Source organism: Loxodonta africana, chromosome 2, assembly GCF_030014295.1.
Source record: "Loxodonta africana isolate mLoxAfr1 chromosome 2, mLoxAfr1.hap2, whole genome shotgun sequence".
Classification (NCBI taxonomy): Eukaryota; Metazoa; Chordata; class Mammalia; order Proboscidea; family Elephantidae; genus Loxodonta; species Loxodonta africana.
The window spans coordinates 170,306,198-170,328,046 of NC_087343.1; the positions used below are offsets into that span (position 1 = coordinate 170,306,198).

A 21,849-nucleotide genomic window follows, 5' to 3' on the forward strand; every position below is an offset into this window, starting at 1 on the left:
AAAGGAAGAATTGAGGAAGTAAAACAACTGAACAGACAATTTCAAAGGGCGTCTCGAGAAGACAAAGCAAAGTATTATAATGACATGTGCAAAGAGCTGGAGATGGAAAACCAAAAGTGAAGAACACGCTCAGTGTTTCTCAAGCTGAAATAACTGAAGAAAAGATTCAGGCCTTGAGTTGCAATAGTGAAGGATTCCATGGGGGAAAATATTAAACGACACAGGAAGCATCAAAAGAAGATGGGAGGAATACACAGTCATTATACCAAAAAGAATTAGTCAATATTCAACCATTTCAAGAGGTGGCATATGATCAGGAACCGATGATACTGAAGGAAGAAGTCCAAGCTGCTCTGAAGGCATTGGCAAAAAACAAGGCTCCAGGAATTGATGGAATATCAATTGAGATGTTTCAACGAACAGATCCATCGCTGGAGGTGCTCACTCGTCTATGCCAAGAAATATGGAAGACAGCTTCCTGGCCAACTGACTGGAAGAGATCCGTATTTATGCCTATTCCCAAGAAAGGTGATCCAACCGAATGTGGAAATGATAGAACAATATCATTAATATCACACACAAGCAAAATTTTGCTGAAGATCATTCAAAAACAGCTGCAGCCGTATATTGATAGGGAACTGCCAGAAATTCAGGCTGGTTTCACAAGAGGATGTGGAACCAGGGATATCATTGCTGATGTCAGATGGGTCCTGGCTGAAAGCAGAGAATATACCAGAAGGATGTTTACCTGTGTTTTATTGACTATGCAAAGGCATTCGACTGTGTGGATCATAACAAACTATGGATAACACTGCGAAGAATGAGAATTCCAGAACACTTAATTGTGCTCATGAGGAACCTTTACATAGATCAAGAGGCAGTTGTTCGGCCAGAACAAGGGGATACTGATTGGTTTAAAGTCAGGAAAGGTGTGCATCAGGGTTATATTCTTTCACCATACCTATTTCATCTGTATGCTGAGCAAATAATATGAGAACCTGGACTATATGAAGAAGAACTGGGCATCAGGATTGGAGGAAGGCTCGTTAACAACCTGCGTTACGCAGATGACACAACCTTGCTTGCTGAAAGTGAAGAGGACTTGAAGTACTTACTAATGAAGATCAAAGACCACAGCCTTCAGTATGGATTGCACCTCAACATAAAGAAAACAAAAATCCTCACGACTGGACCAACGAGCAACATCATGATAAATGGAGAAAAGACTGAAGTTGTCAAGGATTTCATTTTACTTGGATCTACAATCAACAGCCATGGAAGCAGCAGTGAAGAAATCAAAAGACGCATTGCATTGGGTAAATCTGGTGCAAAGGACCTCTTTAAAGTGTTGAAGAGCAAGGATGTCACCCTGAAGACTAAGGTGCGCCTGACCCAAGCCATGGCATTTTCAGTCGCGTCATATGCATGTGAAAGCTGGACAATGAATAAGGAAGACCGAAGAGTTGACACCTTTGAATTGTGGTGTTGACGAAGAATATTGAATATACCATGGACTGCCAAAAGAACGAACAAATCTGTCTTGGAAGAAGTGCAGCCAGAATGCTCCTCAGAGGCAAGGATAGCGAGACTGTGTCTTACATACTTTGGACATGTTGTCAGGAGGGCTCAGTCCCTGGAGAAGGGCATCATGCTTGGCAGAGTACAGGGTTGGCGGAAAAAAGGAAGACCTTCAGTGAGGTGGATTGACACAGTGGCTGCAACAATGAGCTCAAGCATAACGACTGTAAGGATGGCCCAAGACCGGGCAGTGTTTCGTTCTGTTGTGCATAGGATTACTGTGAGTATGAACTGACACAACAGCACCTAACGACAACAACAACCCAAAGCGATCCATAGATACAATGCAATTCTGATCCAAATTCCAATGACATTCTTTAATGAGGTGGAGAAACAAATCACCAACTTCACATGTAAGGGAAAGAGGCCCCGGACAAGTAAAGCATTATTGAAAAAGAAGAACAAAGTGGGAGGCCTCACACTACCTGATTTTAGAACATATTATACCACCACAGTATTCAAAGCAGCCTGGTTCTGGTACAACAACAGATACATAGACCAATGGAACAGAATTGAGAATCCAAATGTAAATTCATGCACGTTTGAGCAGCTGATATTTGACGAAGTCCAATATCATTAGTATCACATGCAAGTAAAATTTTGCTGGAGATAATTCAAAGAGAGTTGCAGCAATATATCCACAGGGAACTGTCAGAAATTGTAGCCGGATTCAGAAGAGGATATGGAACAAGGGATATCATTGCTGATGTCAGCTAGATCTTGGCTGAAACAGAATACCAGAAAGATGTTTACCTGTGTTTTATTGATTATGCAAAGGCATTCAACTGTGTGGATCATAGCAAATTATGGATAACACTGTAAGGAATCAAAATTCCAGAACTCTTAATTGTGCTCATCAGGAACCTGTACGTAGACCAAGAGGCAGTTGTTTGAACAGAACAAGGGAATACTGTGTGGTTTAAAATCAGGAAAGGTGTGTGCCAAGGTTGTATCTTTTCACCACACTTATTCAATCTGTATGCTAGGCAAATAATCCAAGAAGATGGACTATATGAAGAAAAATGCAGCATCAGTATTGGAGAAAGGCTCATTAACAACCTGCATTATACAGATGATACAACCTTGCTTGCTGAAAGTGAAAAGGACTTGAAGCACTTAATGATGAAGACCAGAACTACAGCCTTCAGTAGGGATTGCACCTGAACATAAAGAAAACAAAAATCCTCACAGCTAGACCAATAAGTAATATTGTGTTAAATGGAGAAAATATTGAAGTTACCGAAATTTCATTTTACTGGACCCACCATCAATGCCTATGGGAGCAGCAGTCAAGAAATCAAACGATGTATTGCATTAGGCAAATCTGCTGCAAAGGACCTCTGTAAAGTGTTCAAAAGCAAAGATGTCACTTTGAGGACTAAGATGTGCCTGGCCCGAGCCATGGTATTTTCAATCACCTCATAGGCACGTGAAAGCTGGACAAGGAGTAAGGAAGACTGAAGAAAAATTGATGCCTTTGAATTATGGAGTTGGCGAAGAATACTGAATATACCATGACTGCCAGAAGAACAAATCTGTCTTGGAAGAAGCAGAGCCAGAATGCTCCTTAGACACAAGGACAGCAAGACTTGGTTTCATATATTTTGGACATGTTATGAGGAGGAACCAGTTCCTGAAGAAGGACATCATGGTTGCTAAAGCAGAAAGTCAGTGAAAAAGAGGAAGACTCTTGTTATGGACTGAATTGTGTTCCCCCCACACGTGTATCAACTTGGTTAGGCCATGATTTCCCGTACTGTGTGACCGTCCACCATTTTGTCACCTGATGTGATTTTCCTATGTGTGGTAAATCCTACCTCTATAATGTCAATGAAGTGGGATTAGCAGCAGTTATGTTAATGAGGCAGGACTCAATCTACAAGATTAGGTTGTGTCTTAAGTCAATCTCTTTTGAGATATAAAGGAGAGAAGTGAGCAGAGAGACACCGGGACCTCATACCACCAAGAAACAAGAGCCAGGAAAACAGCACATCCTTTGGACCCAGGGTCCCTGAGCCGAGAAGCTTCTCAATCGGGGAATATTGATGACAAGGACCTTCCCCCATAGCTGACAGAGAAAGCCTTCTCCTGGAGCTGGCACTCTGAATTTGGACTTCTAGCCTTCTAGATTGTACGAGAATAAATTTCTCTGTTAGAGCCATCCACCTGTGGTATTTGTTATAGCAGTGCTTGATGACTAAGACAACCCTCAAGGAGATGGATTAACACAGTCGCTGCAACAATGGGCTTAAATATAGGAATGATTGTGAGGATGGCACAGGACCAGGCAGTGTTTCATTGCATTGTACATAGGGTTGCTTAGTCAGGACTGTCTCAATGGCACCTAACAACAACAACAACAACATAACCGATTATCACCCAATGTACCTGCAGTGTGATGGATCATTTTTTTTTTTTTTTTTTGTGGCCTCTCTAGCCATGGTCTTGTAACTCCCACCCAAGTGACTGGCCAGGTCTGTGTGCTGGGGTAATTGTGACCTCCTAAAAGGAATGGTCAGTTTTGCCATCCCGCTGGGCTCAAAATGAGCCACCCCAGAGGTGGGAAAGAGAAGATCCCACCATCACCAAGGAAGAACAGCCAGAGCAGAGAATATGTTCTCTGGACACTGCACTGAGAAACTCTTAGAAGCAGGAGACAGAGAGAGACAGCTGTAACACTGAAGGCAGCGAGAAGTAGTAGCACAGACCGGCAGCAGGAGACAGCTCAAAGTTCTAACCTGAACAGAAGAGTCTTTAAGATCAAGAAGCATGCTTGTCTCCTCTGAGTACTGGTTTGATAGGGACGGGCAATTTAAACATTAAATTATAAGCCGGGGGTGGCCTGCGGTGCAATGGATCACTTTTGCATGGTCTTTCTAACCATGGTCTTTTAACTCACCCAAGTGATTGGGCAGGACTGTGTGATAAGGTAATGGTGACCCACCAAAGGGAATGGTCAATTTTGCCACACTGCTGGGCTCTGGCTTTCCCAGAGGCAGGAAAGAGAAGACCCACCACCACCAAGGAAGAACAGTCAGGAGCAGAAAGCTTCTCCTTTGGACCTTGTGCTGAGATGCTCTAAGAAGCAGGAGACAGACAGAGCTGTAGCACTGAAGGTAGCGATTGGCGGTGGCAGAGACCTGGCAGCAGAGACCCAGCAGCAGGAGACAGCGTGGTGGGCTTCCCAGCTCATGGAGAAAGAAAGCTGAGTGCCTTTGGGCAGAGATCAAGGGTCAGGGAGAGGTGTGCCTTCAAGCACAGCCAGGAAGAGGCTTTTTTTTTTTTTTTTTTATTGTGCTTTAAGTGAAACTTTACAAATCAAGTTGGGCTCTCATACAAAAATTTATAAACACCTTCCTATATACTCCTAATTGCTCTCCCCCTAATGAGACAGCACACTCCTTCCCTCTACTCTCTCTTTTCATGTCCATTCGGCCAGCTTCTGATCCCCTCTACCCTCTCATCTCCCCTTCAGATGGAAGATGCCAACATAGTCTCAGGTGTCTACTTGACTCAAGAAGCTCATTCTTCACCAGTATCATTTTCTATCCCATAGTCCAGTCCAATCCCTGTCTGAAGAGTTGGCTTTGGGAACGGTTCCTGTCTTGGGCTAACAGAAGGTCTGGGGACCATGACCTCCAGGGTCATTTTAGTCTCAGTCAGACCATTAAGTCTGGTCTTTTTATCAGAATTTGAGGTCTGCATCCCACTCTAGTGAAAACCCCTCTCTCTCCTCCCCCCTCTCGTAACCATCAAAGAATATTCTCTTCTCTGTTTAAACTATTTCTCGAGTTCTTATAACAGTGGTCTTATACAATATTTGTCCTTTTGCAACTGACTAATTTTACTCAGCATAATGCCTTCCAGGTTCCTCCATGTCATGAAATGTTTCACAGATTCCTCACTGTTCTTTATCGACGTGTAGTATTCCATTGTGTGAATATACCATAATTTATTTATCCATTCCTCCGGTGATGGGCACCTTGTTTGCTTCCATCTTTTTGCTATTGTAAACACTGCCGCAATGAACACGGGTGTGCATGTATCTGTTTGGGTAAAGGCTCATTTCTCTAGAATACATTCCAAGGAGTGGGATTGCTGGATTGTACGGTAGTTCTATTTCTAGCTTTTTAAGTAAGCGCCAAATCGATCTCCAAAGTGGTTGTACCATTTTACATTCCCACCAGCAGTGTATAAGTGTTCCAGTCTCTCCACAACCTTGCCAACATTTATTACTCCGTGTTTTTTGGATTAATGTCAGCCTTGTTGGAGTGAGATGGAGTTTTGATCTGCATTTCTCTAATGGCTAATGATTGTGAGCATTTCCTCATGTATCTGTTAGCTATGTGAATGTCTTCTTTAGTGAAATGTCTGTTCATATCCTTCACCCGTTTTTTAATTGGGTTATTTAACTTTTTATAGTTGAGTTTTTACAGTATCATGTAGATTTCAGAGATCAGGCGCTGATCGGAAATGTCATAGCTAAAAACTTTCTCCCAGTCTGCAGGTAATCTTTTTACTCTTTTGGAGAAGTCTCTGGATGAGCACAGGTGTTTGATTTGTAGGAGCTCCCAGTTATCTGGTTTCTCTTTTGCATTGTTAATAATGTTTTGTATACTGTTTGTGCCATGTATTTGGGCTCCTAGCGTTATCCCTATTTTTTGGAAGAGGCTATCTTGATGGAAGAACTGTATCCTGAGTGTTCCTGAGCCTGAATTGTAACTGTTACTTCCTTAATAAACCCCATAATTGTGAGTAATGTCTGTGAGTTCTGCGTGGCCATTGCAGTGAATTATCCATGAATTATTGAAGGCAGCAGAGAATTAAAGAGTTCTAATATATGGGAGGGATGGTTGGCATCAGAATTGGTAAAGATGGCAGAGAGAGGAGGTATGTCCGACCTCCGCCTCAGGAATCAGGCTTGGGCTGCTAATCTTGATTCTCCTTCCCCCTTGTGAAGAGACAGGAGGTCGGATATCACCCTCATGCCATTTTTTCACAATACCTCATATGCAGCCACCATCCATCAGTGTTGCTACGATGCTGAACAGGTTTTAGTGGAATTTCCAGACTAAGGACTAAGAAGAAAGGACTGGTGATCTACTTCTGAAAATCAGACAGTGAAAACCCTATGAATCACACCAGTCCAATCTGCAACCAGTCATGGAGATGGCACAGGACAAGGCAGCAGTTAGTTCTGTGGTACACGGGGTCACCATGAGTTGGGGGCAGACTTGAAGGCAGGCACAACAACAAAAGGAGTCCTGGTGGCACAATGGTTAAGCACTTGGCTGCTAATGGAAATACTAGTGGTTTGAACCCACCCAGCAGCTCTGCGGGAGAAAAGACCTGGTGATCTGTTTCATTATACAAAGCTATTTTCCGTAGCTTACAAAATCCTGTGAGTCAGTTTTACTCTGTCACATCGGTTGGCATTTGACTTGATGGCACTCAACAACAATTGATAATAGAGGGCCCTGCCCATATCCCTGGGTCTGTTCCACTCCTGTTCCCTCCTCCTACTCCATCTATTTCTGGCTGACAGTAGGGGAACCTGTTGTGACTTGTAGGTGTGGAATTTCTGCTTCAGTGCGAGTTCTCATGACAACCAAAGAGAAGTGGTAGAGTGAAGCTACATGCATTCACTCCTTGTCCCAATACAAGAAGGTAGCTGGGATTACTTTGCATACTTGAGTGGTAGGAGGTGTTCTGTAGTCATATTCTGTACCACATGAGGGTTCCAGAGGAAGAATAATTGGGCAGGGATTTCAGGACAGGAAGTCTGAGCCCAAACCTATTGCAAAGACCCATGCCCCATAGGACAGATGTTACCTAATAAATGGGTTTACAAGGATTCCAAATAATTCTCTTTTAAGCAACCATTTTCTCTTGCCTCTATTGTCCTGAGCAATTCCTGTTGGCTGATCTTGAGTTTGGCCTGGATCCCCAAGGACAACAATGGCCCATTCAGGAATCCGTCCTTTATACAATGATAGGATCCTGGTATGACCCAGGGTCATTTTCAATCTGGCAGTTTGCTGCTACAATCTTGAAAAACATGGGTCATTAAACACTAGGGAGGTGGCAGTGCTAGGTACCTTTGGCGGCTAAGCTTGTCACGAGTTTTAATGACAAGAAAGAAACCAAGCGTCAAAGGAAATACCTCAAACTGGGAAATATTTGGAGACGAAATATCTGCAAATGGGTTGTGGTCAGGGACAGCCCTCATATCACCATGGATTTACCTCTTTAGTGCTTGTTTGGAAATGTGAAAGGGTCTGTTGATCTTTCTGTTGAGATGACTGCCTGCTTGGGATAAAAGCTGAGGGGAGTTTTGGTTTGTTTGCTTTCTAAGCTTCTAGGCCCCTGCTATACTATGCCACAGTAACTTCCCTTAGGAGTCAAAGTCTTGTCCTTTGACACTTTCTAAGTGTCTTATCACCACCTTATATCCTTGCCATGAACTTACAATGCTAAAGAGACATGACTTCGGATTTTTAGGAGCTCATCTGCTCTTTCTACAAGCCTTTATGAAGATCTTACTATCCGCAAGGAGCTGTGGTAAGCCCTGGAGATGCAAACTGAAACTGAGTCTAGATACACAAACCCAACATTCCAAAAACATATAGAAAGTACTGGGCTAGCGATCTGGGCCAGAGCTAAGGACTGAGTAGGACAGCAGATCTACACCCAAGTAATCTTTAAAGAAGGACAACGCTCAGGCTTTCTCCATGCTCTTGGATACATGGCCTCCAACCACAGAACTGAGCCTTTCCCTCCTACACTGTTTTAGTTTATCTCCAAGGAATGCCCAATTTTTAGTCAGACTATACTTCTTGATTTTTTTTTTTTTTAAATCAAGGATAGATGTAAGAATCTGCCACATGAATATCAGAACTGCCATTGAAGATATACCTCATTCCATTGCTTAGTTCCCCAAGAGAAGCAATACACTTGGGAGGATTCAGATGATAAATTCCTATAAAGAAATCAGTGCACAGAAGATTTGCTCCCTGGAAGAAATGGCATGTTTTCTTGTGGAATGCAAAGACAATTAGGCAATTTGGTTTTTTGTTTGTTTTGTTTTTGCTTTGACTGCCAGTAGGCTCAGAGTTAAATTTAACGCTCAATTACACTTAGAATTTTTTTCTTGATGTAATCCTGTATATACAAAATGATATATGTACAAGGATGTTCACTGTGACACTGTTTTTAATGGCCCAAGATTGGAAGCAATCTAAATCCCCATCAATAGAGGATTGGTTAAAATAAGTTATCTGTCTGTCTGTCTGTTGCCATCGAGTGGATTCTGACTCATAGTGACCCTATAGGACAGAGTAGAACTGCCTCATAGAGTTTCCAAGGAGCACCTGGTAGATTCAAACTGCTGACCTTTTGGTTAGCAGATGTAGCTCTTAACCACTACACCACCAGGGTTCCAAATAAGTTATAGTACATTCAATAATGAAACACTCTGCAGTTATTAAAGGAACAAGGCAACCCTGTGTGTACTCTCCAGAACCAGTAAATGAAAAAAGCAATGTGTGGAACATATGCAAGTGTGCAGGTATGTGCGTGCTACTCATGTATGCATAGAATAATACACAGAATAACAACAACAATGGATAGAATAACAGAATATCTCTGGAAGAATATCTAAGAAAGTAGTTACAGTAGTTGCTTATTGTGTGAGGTGGCTGGGGAACAGGGTTAGAAGAAAGGCTATCCTTTTACTATATGCCCTTTTGTGCCTTTTGAAGTTTGTACCATGAGCATATTTTACCTATTCAGAAAACTACAGACGCATTTAAAATTTTTTAAAATGAACTCAATGTAGGAAGCATTTTATTGAAGATTCTGGAGTAATTCGCTCTCTCTTTAAATCAAGGAGCACTGGTGGTACAGCGGTTAATCGTTCAGCTACTAACTGAAAGGTCAGTGGTTTGAACCCACCAGCCGCTCCATAGAAGAAAGATGTGGCAGTCTGCTTCCGTAAAGGTTACAGCATTGGAAGCCCTATGGGGCAGTTCTATTTTGTCCTACAGGGTCACTAGGAGTCAGAGTCAATTTGATGGCAACTAATTACTCTAAATCAGATTAATTTCAGTCCTTGAAGAGCTTCAAGAAGTCTTTGTCTCCCCTGAAACTGTATACAAATTTCTCCATATTTATTTTTCAGGGTAGAGAGATCTGTCATGAATTGAATTATATCCCCCTCCAAAATGTGTGTATCAAGTTGGCTGGGCCATGATTCTCAGTATTGTGTGGTTGTCCTCCATTTTGTGATTGTAATTTTATATTTTTATGTTAAAGAGTATTAGGGTGGGATTGTAACACCCTTACTAAGGTCACATCCCTGATCTAGGGACTTTCCCTGGGGTGTGGCCTACACCACCTTTTATCTTACAAGAGATAAAAGGAAAGGGAAATAAGCAGAGAGACAGGGGGCCAGCATACCACCAAGAAAGCAGTGCAGGTAGCAGAGCCTGTCCTTTGGACCCAGGGTCCCTGTGCGGAGACGCTCCTAGTCTTGGGGAAGACTGATGAGAAGGCCTACAGAGAGAGAAAGCCTTCTCCTGGAGCTGACGCCCTGAATTTGGACTTTGGCCCACGTTACTGTGAAGAAATAAATTTCTCTTTGTTAAAGCCATCCACTTGTGGTATTTCTGTTATAGTAGCACTAGATGACTAAAACAGAATTCATCACTTTCATTAGATTATTAAAGGTAACTATGATTAAGAACCAGAGCCCTAATGATTTCTTCTCCTCCATCCTCTCCTTTTTTTGGTTCAAAAATCAAAGCAATAGCAATTAAAGCACCTGGCTATTTTCTTGTGATCACAACCCCATCAAAACAATATAAAAGGTACTTAGTGATTTTTAATCAGCTTTTGTTTTTTATTTGTAGCTGTTGTACATATCTTTTATTGGAAGCTACTTCAAGCCTTTATGAGATGTAGGCTGGGTATAAATAGATATCAAAATTAAAAGCCAAGAGAGACTAGTATGGCTGTCAGTACAATAAGATCTTGACCTTGGCAGCTGTGATTCATCCCACAGGGTGGGGCACTGAGGCCCATTGTGTCTGTTTTATGGAAATGAGATGTTGCTAAGACTGGTGATTAGGGGATGATTACGTAAGTTTGACTTTAGACCCCTCTGCTCCATGTAAACGTTCTGGCCAAAGGGAAAAATGACTTTATTTTCTGGTTGTGGGAAGGGCCTTTTGGCTGTAGGAGTGGCAGCTTTTATCTACTGACATCTGACTTCATTAGAAGCAATGAAGCATTTCCTATCATGCCATTTATTCTTTGGCTAAGCCAGTAGGCCCATATGCCATCTCCCAAGATATTTACCTAGGTGGCTGCCTCCTCTAAACTATATACCGTGTCATTCTGCTGAATATTTTATACCAAAGTAGCTTGCTCTCTGTGCCTCTCTACCTGCCTGCAGACATGCTTTCAGCATTATGTGAACAGAGTCAGTCAGAAAGGTTCTGAGGGAGACCTCAAACATGGTGGGTCTTCACCCAAAGTTCCTTAACATTGTTTGTCAAGTTAAAATTTTTGGTAAATAAAATCAATTAGAACATTTAGTAAAGATTTAATATATTAAAATATTACAATTATTACATTTTTATTCCTGTTTCCTCTCTAATTCTTTTTTTCTCTACTCTTTGAAGTCTCTCATCTAAGAACTGCAAGTTGTCTTAGCCTCATCTATTCTGATACTCCCATTTTCCTTCTGAAGAAATGAAGGTATAAAAATAGTAGTTGGCTTTAAATTACGTAATTATTTAGTGGTAGATTTGAATCCAGTGCCCATTATACCAACTGAGACTAAAACTGTACTGATGTTGATGAATATAGTGGGTGTCAGGGATTGTAGAGTCACATAGGAATGAGACTGACCTGTATTAACCCACTGCCGTTGAGTCGATTCCGACTCATAGTGACCCTATAGGACAGAGTAGAACTGCCCCATATAGTTTCCAAGGAGCGCCTGGTAGATTTGAACTGCCGACCTATATTAGCCATGGATAATGGATTAGTTTTTTTATATATAACAAAGGGAAAATGGGACATGTTTCCTCTAAAATATTAACCATTCTTTCAAGAAACATTGCATGCCAGACACGATGTTACACAGGTGATAAGAAGATGAATAAGACATGCTTCTTGACCTGCTTTATAAAGTAATACAAAATAACTTTGATTTTCCAAATGAGAAGGTATGTAGGAGAATATGAAATAGTTATTCAGGGAGGGAAATGTACTCAAGAAAGAGGAAGAAATGAAATGAATTAAAAATAAGATTCTAACACTTTATAATATCAATTTGATTCTCCCCTTACAGGGAACTGGAGCCCTGGCGGCACAGTGGTTAAGAACTCGGTTGCTAACCAAATGGCTGGGAGTTCTAATCCACCCACCACTCCCTGGAAACCCTATGGGGCAGTTCTACTCTGTATTATCGGGTTGTTATGAGTCGGAATCTACAAGACAGCAATGAGTTTTCAGGGCATTTAATACACATTGTGAGATTATTCAAATTAGATAATTTTAATGTGGCCCTGTTGAAGGCAGATGATTCTGACTGTGAAAGTTCGTTATTAAAGAGTCTCCAATCCAGGTTAATGACACGATGAGGCTACATCTGATGTTCATGACCTCAGAACATAGAACAGGGAAATTGGGCAGGATTGGGAGGAGTAGAGAGAACTTAATTTTATTTGTCTGCAGCCTGATTCTTTCAGATTTTCTCTCAGATTCTAGATAATCAGCATTGTTGATGAATGTTCCCATTTTATTGGTAAAAAAAAAATCATTTTTATGTACATGTGTATTGTTTTTTCCTAAACAGTTTATGAAATTAGACTCATTTATTCAAGAGGAAAAGACCTCATGGGTCATCTGTTCTACCCCTTCCATTTTATAACTAAGGTGATTGGCTTAGATAGCATAAATGACATGCTCTAAATTTCACAAGGTTTCTGGAAAAATCCAGGTTTTCTAACTCTTGGTCTGGTGCTACATGTGATTTTTGAATTGTGCAAATACTATTTCATAAGTGGCGAAATGACATAGGGAGAAGAAGGTTTTTGGCTACTAGTGGCTTGTGGTAGCGCTGACACAAACACTAGAACCCTTGTGCCTTCAGGCTCTGCTGTCTGTAGTCCAGGGCTGAGCAGATTGGCTCAAACATAATCACACAGTCAGAACCTCTGGTGAAGAGGGTTTTGAGGGGCAGCTATGACCAAGGTCTGTACATTTCTGAGGCTTATAGAGAGAAAAGAGTGGCTGGAACACATGATGGAAAAGGCTAAACTTTCAGGCAAAAACTACTTACTCTGAACACTTTTAGCAATGCTCCCTTTACTCCTTTTGCCACAAGGCACTTGCACCCTTTAAGAGTTTGCTTCCTCCTCTTGACTGCAGGCCCCGCAAGGCCCAGAGCCTGCCTCTCATGTTTACTGTGAGATTCACAGCCCCCAGCACACTACCGACATGTGACCGATACCCAGGATGTATTTGTTGAATAAATGAAAGAAGGGAGAAATGAATTAAAACCGTTGTTTTTTTGCCCTCAGAGTAAGTCCAACATTTGCTATTGAACTTTTCAGCCCCTGTCCCTTTTTGCCAAGGACATTTTTACCTAAGTAAACTCATATTCTGAGACTTTGTTTTAGCAAATGGAATTGAATCTCTATATCCCAACCAGAGAAATTTAGTTGGAATTGCACATGAAACGGAAGCAACACACAGGTCTGCATCTTGTCTCGCTTGCTTTAGGCCCTCAAAGCCTGAGTGAGCATCCTGAAAAACACTGGCCTCCTGTTCACCTCTGTCTGCCCACCCTGGCTGCATGCCCCTTACCCAATGACCTCTGTGGAGGTCCTTGCATAGGTTTCAGTAGGCCACCAACAATTCTAAAACCAGAGCCACTGACAATAAATTCCAGTCTGTTACATCAATACAGCTCTGACTGGCTGTTCACCCCATATCTCATCTCTCTCCAGACGTGTTTTAAGACTTTGCTGTAATTTGCCCATCCTTTCCAGGTGACCCTGGCAGGTTAAAGAAGAGAAGCAATTAGATGTTGTTGCTTCTCAAAAGTCTCTTCTAGTCTGATTTTCCTCTTTTGTGTTGTCTTGGGAGCTGTTTCTTCACATGACTTTGAAGCCAAACTCAGTCCATCAGAGTTAATGTAATTACCTGTCAATTGCTAGAAAAACAAGATAACAGAGGCAGTATTTGGTATAAACACAGGCACACCGAGCAGACCTCAGAGAGAGGCATTTAGGGTATTCTGTATACTAAGGTGCCCTACTGGCGCAGTGGTTAATCGGTCAGCTGCTAACGGAAAGATCGGCAATTCAAACCCACCGGCCACCAGCCTCTCTGTGGGAGAAAGATGTGGCAGTCTGCTTCTGTAAAGAATTTACAGGCTTTGAAACCCTACGGGACAGTTCATCTCTATCCTTTAGGGTCGCTGTGAGCTTGAATTGACTGGACCACAGGAGGTTTTGGTGTGCTAAGAAAACGTCCCAGGACCTCGTCCACAGGCAAATCCAACCTGTATTGTAAGTGAAGAAGGCAGGGGATGGTGGAGGTGGCAAGAAATGTACTTCGCCCTTGTTTACATGAACCTGGATCCGTCCTGACATTCGTAAACAGCTTCCCTCCCAGCAGCCCCCAGAAGCTCCTGTTTACCTCCGGAGTCGGCTGTTTCCAAGCTCCCCCGAGGTTCCAGCCAGAGCTCAGGCCTGCTTTCTCCTCCCGGCCGCTCTGCCTTGTAATCTAGTGGTTGCTCGGGTGGGTGGAGAGGCAGGCGATGAGATTGCGTGACAGAGCTGCCGACTGGTTCTGGCCAGGCACGTGATGAGACAAGAGAAAAAGTTTTTTTGAGTCCCTGTGGGCTGGAAACAAAAACGACATTCTTCCAAAAGGGCAGAAAAGATGGTAGACCACATCTCCTTTAAAAAAAAAAAAAGCCTAGAGGAAATACACAGTTTAAATGGGAGCTGGAAAAAGCGCATTTGGTTAGAGGGTGGGCTCTTTTTTTTTTTTTAACTGCCTTCACCTTCCTCAGTTTGAGAAAAGGTATCGCAGCCCCTCTGTCCCGTAGGAGATAAGTTCAATAAAAGGTGTGGATATCAGAGAATGTTTAAGGCAGAGGGGCAGGCAGTCTGACTTGATAAAAAAGGTTACCTGGACCAGAGGGCTGTGCTTTCATTTTTCATCGCTTCTGATGCTGTTGAGGGCAACAGAGGCGGCAGCAAGGGTGGAAGATGCATCAGCTGTTACTTAGCAGTCTAGACGCAGGAAAAGCACACCTGTACAGGTTAAGTTTACACTTCGGTTGAAACTGGTTTGAAATTAGGATGCAGGATCCATGACGTGAAATGCTCAGCACTCTTGGGAAAAGGAACTGATGTAAAATTTTTAATTTCTAAAAACTAATTTTGATTAGGCAATATGTACATATGGTATAAAATGCAAAAGATTCAAGAGTGGGCAGTGAAAAGTCTTTTTTTTTTTTGAAAAGTCTTTTTCACTCCTCCCCAAGCCCCTACTTTTCCCAAGAGGCAACCCTTGTGAGGAGTTTCTTGTATATCCCTCCAGATCTTGTCTACATAAATACAAACATATGTCTTCCCCTCCTCTTTTAGAAACCACACAACGTATGTGCTTGTTCTGCACCTTGCATTTTTCACGTAACACTCAAACGTGGAGATTGTTACAGTGCCTTTTAGAGTTGCCATGTTCTTTCCAACGACTGCGTGATGCCCAGTGTATAGATGTGTCATACTTTATTTGGCCAATAAAGGACCATGTCTTGGTCATCTTCTCCTGCCCAATTCCTTGCAGGAAGTAAGGGCTCAGTAAACATTCAGTGCTTGCTCGGAAATTAATTTTGTACAGCTTGTTCATTTTTTTCCACATCTCTCCTTTCACAGATACCAGTATTTTTTTTGGTATTCCAGATAATTATTTATATGTGGATATATATTCTCTGGCAGACCAAGCCTGTTTTGTGCACTGATCAAACCTCATCACCTAGCCTCCAAGGCCTCCCTTAATCTGGTTCCTCTTTCCTTTCTAGATGTCTTAGTTATCTAGTGCTGCTAAAACAAATACCACAAACGGATGGCTTTAACAAAGAAAAATTTATTCTCTCACAATCTAGTAGGCTAGAAGTATGAATTCAGGGCACCAGCTCCAGGGGAAGGCTTTCTCTCTCTGTTGGCTCTGGAGGAAGATCCTTGTCATCAATCTTCCCCTGGTCTAGGAGCTTCTCAGCACAGGGACCCCCCCATCCAAAGGACAAACTCTGCTCCTGGCACTACTTTCTTGGTGGCATGAGGTACCTCTCTCTGCTCCCTTCTTTTATATCTCAAGAGATTGACTCAAGACACAACCTAATCTTGTAGACTGAGTCCTGCCTTATTAACATAACTGCCTCTAATCCTGCCTCATGGACATCATACCAAAAACCCACTGCCATCGAGTCGATTCCAACTCATAGCGACCCTATAGGACAGAGTAGAACTGCCCCGTAGAGTTTCCAAGGAGTGCCTGGCGGATTCAAACTGCTGACCTTTTCATTAGCAGCCGTAGCACTTAACCATTACGCCAACAGGGTTTCCCATCGACATCATAGAGGTGGGATTTATAACACATAAGGAAATCACATCGGATGACAAAATGGTGGACATAATACTGGCAATCATGGCCTAGCCAAGTTGATACACATTTTAGGGGGACATAATTCAATCCATGCCTTAGACAACATTATGTCTCACTACTTCCTAATACTCCCAGTATCACTGTCATATACAAACATTCATTGGTCACTTACAACATGTAGAAACTTTTTTTCTATTTTCTATTATCTCCGCCTCCATGTCTTTGCTGGTGCTGATCCTCCCATTCTGAATTTCCTTCCTTTTCCTGTCTGCTATTCTGCCTCCAGTTCTTTTCCTTGTGACCATTTTTTTTTTTTGGCATATGTGGTCAACACTCCCTAGAAAAGCAGGCAATTTTTCTGTAATCATTTTATGTAGGAACTTTATGTAATTGCATGGCACTAATAACTTGGCACATAGTAGGTCCTGAGTAAATATTTTGGTTGCTTGGCAAGCCTTACAGAGAAGAGCTTGCACAAATGAGAATCCCTCTCCAGTCCTCCTGGGCTTTCTCTCCATCTTATCCTTGGGAGATTTCAGCTTCCTTGGAACCTCAAGAACCCTTCTGGCTGATCTCCTTTAATAAAGAAAGTGCTCCTGAGGAGAGACTCTGGGAGCCTTTTGCTAGTAGAAAGTGGGTCTGCACAATGAGTACTGCCACCTACCAGCTATGTGACTTCCGCCACTCTGAGTTTGTTTCCTCCTCTGGAAAAGGAGTGTGTGGGTTGATGAATCCCCGAGGCGCCTCCCAGTTCTAAGGTCCAATTAATCTGGAGTTGAAATTTATAATATTTACCAATGTCTCTCTAATACATCCCCTTCCCTTACCCCAAAAACACACACATCTGGTTGGAATATTGAGAGGAAATTCTGAGGCCTTTAGGTTCCATTGCTCCTAGAATTTTAAAGAAGTTCAAAAGAAGATTTTCAATGCTGACCATACTTTAAAAAATCACACAGAGTTTTTTTTTTTTTTTTTTTTTGATATCTGGAGTAACACACAGAAAGAGAGGCAGAGCACTTCAGAACCAACCAGTGAGTCCCAAAAGATAAGTTTACTCATCTATATTAATGTGCTTATCTGCTGTCTTTCCACTGGTCTATATTTCCATCTGTTTAGCTCTGTAGAGGCAGAGATCAACTTTCTTATTTAAAGACTGAGGACTGTTTAGTTAGCGGCCTTGAATATTTTCACAATAATAATCAAAAGAATTTAGTGGCAACATTCTTTGGACTCCTCAGGAAAGTATTTTTTCCTTGGGCTTTTTCTCAATCAGTATTAACTTATTGCCATTGAGTCAATTCCAACTCATAGTGACCCCATAGGACAGAGTAGAACTGCCCCATAGGGTTTCTAAGGAGTGGCTGGTGAATTTCAACTGCAGACCTTTTAGTTAGCAGTTGAGCTCTTAATCAGTATTATCTGACATTTCCTTAGCCAGCATACTTACCATGCCTGGGAGATGCTAGCTTTCTCCCTTTGTCAAATTTAGTGTTATTAAAATTAAAATGTCTCTGCCTTTCCCCTAGTCTATGTTCACAGCAGTCAAAGTAATCTTTTTAAAAACATAAATCAAATGATGTCATTCCTCTGAGTAAAATCCTCCTGGGTTTCCCACTGCACTTTTTTTTAGAATATACACAGCAAAACATACACCAATTCTACCTTTTCTACATGTACAATTCAGTGTACAGTCTTAAAACCTTCCAGCCCTGGCCTCACTTGGCCTCTGCTTTCCTCTCCAGCCTCATCTTGGGCCACTCTACCCTTGGTCCATCTCTCTGCAGCCGCCCTGGTCTCCTTTCACAAATTCTAACATGGAAAGCTCACTTTTTTTTTCTTCCTCTGCCTGAAATGTACTGACACCAAGTCATCATGTTTCTCTGTCTCTCTCTCTATATATACCCCTGAGTCCTTTTTGTCCTTCTCATCTCCACCTAAATGCCGCCTTCTTTGCCCTCCCATCCCATCTGATTTTCTCCCTATCTTCTCCCAATTCAGTTATTTTCTGTCACTTTGCCCCAGTAGTTTCCTTCATGATAGCTATCACAATTTCTCATTATCCCTCTATTTCTTGTTTGATTGCTTGTTTTCTTGTCAGTCTCTGCCACCAAATATTAAGCTCCACAAGGCCAGGAACCAAGTCTCTTTCATTCGCCAGTGTATCCCCATTGTTGGCATGGGGCCAGGACCATAGCAAAGGGACCATAAACGAACACTGAGTGGTTGAACACATAATTCCATACTGGACTAGAATCAGAAAAGTCCAATCTTGGTCCCATCTCTGGGGGCTGAGTGACCTTGAACAAGTTATTTAATTCCTTTCTGTGAAGTTAGAGAAATGTATTGGTTAGAATGTCTTTATAGACCTCTTTGGCTTTGGAATATTAAAGGTCTCTGATTTGTACCAGTATGTTTTGAAATGCTGTGACTTTAGTAAACTCTGCGAGGGAAAATAGATTGAGATACAAATAAAACAGATTTGATATCTATTTCCAAATTTTAAAAAAGAACTCTGAAAACTCTTTAGAAACCCAAAGTCATCAGAGATCAGAAAGTTTTTCTGGTTGTAAACAAAAGAGCAAAATAATACTCAAACAGTCATGAAAAATGACCCTTGCTCTATATTCAGAGGAAGTTTGATGATCTGTTGATAATTTCCTAGAGCCAGAAGAAGGTTTTTCCATTACGTAGGAAAAACCGAGACAACACACTTAGAAAGGAGCTACCCTGAGGAAAAAGTAGGCTGGGTTCATTCTGCAGTTGAGTGTAAAGATTAATGTGAAATCTGATAAAAACAAAACAAAACAAAAACTTTATACCAAATAGCAGAACTTGGCTATGTCTCGGGGCGGGGGGGCGGGGGGGGTGGGGAGGTGGGAATTAAAAAAAAAATGGAATCAATCCACAGGCCTCTAGATGTGTCAGCACTCTAAGGGACATAAGGGTTTTTGAGACTTGGATCCTGCCTGCCCTCCATTTGAAGGTAGTTGTTCTCAAGCTGGTACAGCAAATACAATTTTCCAGGAATCCTAATCCTCTTCAGAGATTTCAAAATGAACCCGTACCCAGTAAACAATGCCAGACCTCTGCAACACAAGGGGATGAGGTATAGTTATACTATCCTGGAGACATTTACCTTCCTCTCCATTTTTAAGATATTTCAAATTCAGATATGCACTTTTAGATTGTGTCTTCCTATACCTGAGTGGAACAAATGGCTAAGTCCCCAACTACTAGCTGAAAGATTGGAGGTTTGAACCTACTTAGAGGTGCCTCAGGAGACAGGCCTGGCAATCTGCTTCTGAAAGGTCACAGCCTTGAAAACCCTATGGGGCAGTTCTACTATGCACACATCAGGTCCCCGTGAATCGGAATCGACTCAACAGCAACTAAGAACGATATGTATTATACTTTAGGAAATGCATCCTGTTACATAGAATTGGGAATAACCAATAGGCTTGGCTGGCAAAGGGTATTACTTTATCTGGTTCTTAAGGGAAGCCCTGTGGCACACTGGTTAACAGTCTGCTAACCAAAAGGTCAACAGTTCCAATCCACCAGCTGCTCCCTGGAGACCCTACGGGGGTCGCTATGAGTTGGAATCAACTCGACCGCAAAGGTTTGGTTCTTAAGGCGACCCATTTACAACCAGTGTGTCACAATCTTTTTAAACCTACACCCTGCCAGCTGAGAGGTACAATAAAAGGCATGGGTATCAAGCTTTACTTTCTATGATTTGTAGTTCAAAAACGGTATTTTTTTTTTCCAAATATACAGTTATAATATGGGATATATTCTTTTCCAACTACTCCCTAGTTGGTTTGGGGACTACCTCCCACTGAGTATCAGTGATTTACATCATTGTTCTAATTTTGCAACAGTATGAGTACAGGATAAAATCCTTTGTTTAAAACTTCAAACCCTTACACCTCCTGAAATACAAACCATCTGTGTGCTTGTTTTCTATTTCTCTTCAGTAACTTGAGAAATGAATGCTTAGTTTTGGGGGTGGCGGAGGGGTTGGGGATGGTGTGTTTCCTGTTTGATTGTTTCAGTGCACAACATGCCCTATGCTGCAGGAAAAAAAACAAAATTCCAAGAAAGAATTGTGGAGGCTGCTCTTCATGTGACTAGCGTCTGCCTGACTATAGCTACCCTCTCCTGAGTCTAATTAGGAGTGGGTGAAAGGAAATCAGAAACCCACAGAACTGACTGGAGGAAAGCAGTATTTTGCCTGCCTTCTCCACTGTAGTAGTATTCTTAAGCAGAATGATGGAGGGTCATTCTGGCAGGGGAGATAATAAACACTGAATGTCTCAGGGATAACAAACTGAGACAGGTCAGAGACGTTTATTGAATGCTCTTATCTGTTCCTTGGTGTGGATATTTTCCATTTATTAACTGTTTAATCTTCACAACAATCTTGTGAGACAGTTATTTGTATCCTGTTTTATAGTTAAGGAGACCACATTCGTGGTGGGAGAAGAGGAAACTTTGAGGAGTGCAGTTCAGAAGGTGTATTTGATGGTCTTCCCTGGAGGCTAGGGTTAGAGGTTCACCTTCCTGGAGAATTGAAGCCTTTTAGAAATCCAGTCTGAAATTGTCCCTTCCGGCCTGCCGTGCATCCGGCCTAGGAAATGGAAGTAGGATTTTGGAGCGTCCCTTTAAAAAAATTTTTTTTTTTTTCTTTGAGAGCAATGTTTAAAAGTAGAAATTTAACAGTGGGAAAGCCTCGTGGCCCATTCCAAACCAAAGCAAACTCATTGCCATCCAGTGGATTACGACTCATAGCGACCCTATAGAAAAAAAGGCACAGTAGAATTGCCCCATAGCGTTTCCAAAGCTGGAAATCTTCCCAGAAGCTGACTGTCACATCTTTCTCCTGCGGAGCTGCTTGTGAGTTAGAATTACGGACCTGCCGGCGAGCGCTTAACCACTGCGCCACCAGGGCTCTTCCAGGCCCCATTACTTGGTGGTAGATTTGCTATACACTTACCAAGAGCCCTTTCTACATAAAAGCACCTAGGAGCCTAACTTTATGAACGGTGTCTCTGGGCCCTCTGTACTTCCTATCAGTGACTACGAGGGCTGTGCCAACTGCACAGCTGTGTGAAGGAAGTCCAGGCTTAGTCCTCTTTTCCATTGTTAGAGAACAGGAGGCAGTGGTGCATCGGAGCTTAGTCACATGCTGCCAATGACAGGCGTTGGCAAAACGCTTTTTCCAAACAGGATTAACAGAGAAGCAAGTGGCTGGAAGGGACCTGAGAGACCACCTAGGCTAGGCCTGGGCCCCACTGCTCCCGCAACTAAAATGTGGCGAGCCGGCTTAGGGTCAGCAGAAGGTCTTGGAGCTTCCTGAAGGCTCGGGCGACACCAGCGCTCGGCGGGAGCTTCCCCCGGGGAGACGGTGTCTTTGTAACTCAAGCAGGCCTTGGCAGCCCGGTTGCTATGGTAACGCTCCTCGCCAGGCTCTGTGATGTGGGCAGAAGGGGAGGTGCGCCTTGGAAGACGTCACCCAGACTTGGTCTGAGGGTACCGCCCCACCCCAAACTGTTGTCAGAAAGGAACCCGTGAGGT

At 42.4% G+C, this 21,849-nt stretch overlaps 1 protein-coding gene across 2 annotated transcripts in view; it reads right to left on the reverse strand.

Annotated features, from left to right (window-relative positions):
* The window catches only part of FAXDC2 (fatty acid hydroxylase domain containing 2), a 41,136-nt gene extending 26,715 nt beyond the window's left edge, over positions 1-14,421 (reverse strand). Inside the window, exon 1 of one of the 2 annotated variants that reach the window (XM_064278656.1) lies at positions 14,293-14,421. The gene's annotated coding sequence lies outside the window, so the exon portion shown is untranslated. The remainder of the gene's footprint in view (positions 1-14,292) is intronic. The other variant, XM_003404622.4, reaches the window with a different exon arrangement.
* Positions 14,422-21,849: the final 7,428 nt, after the last annotated feature.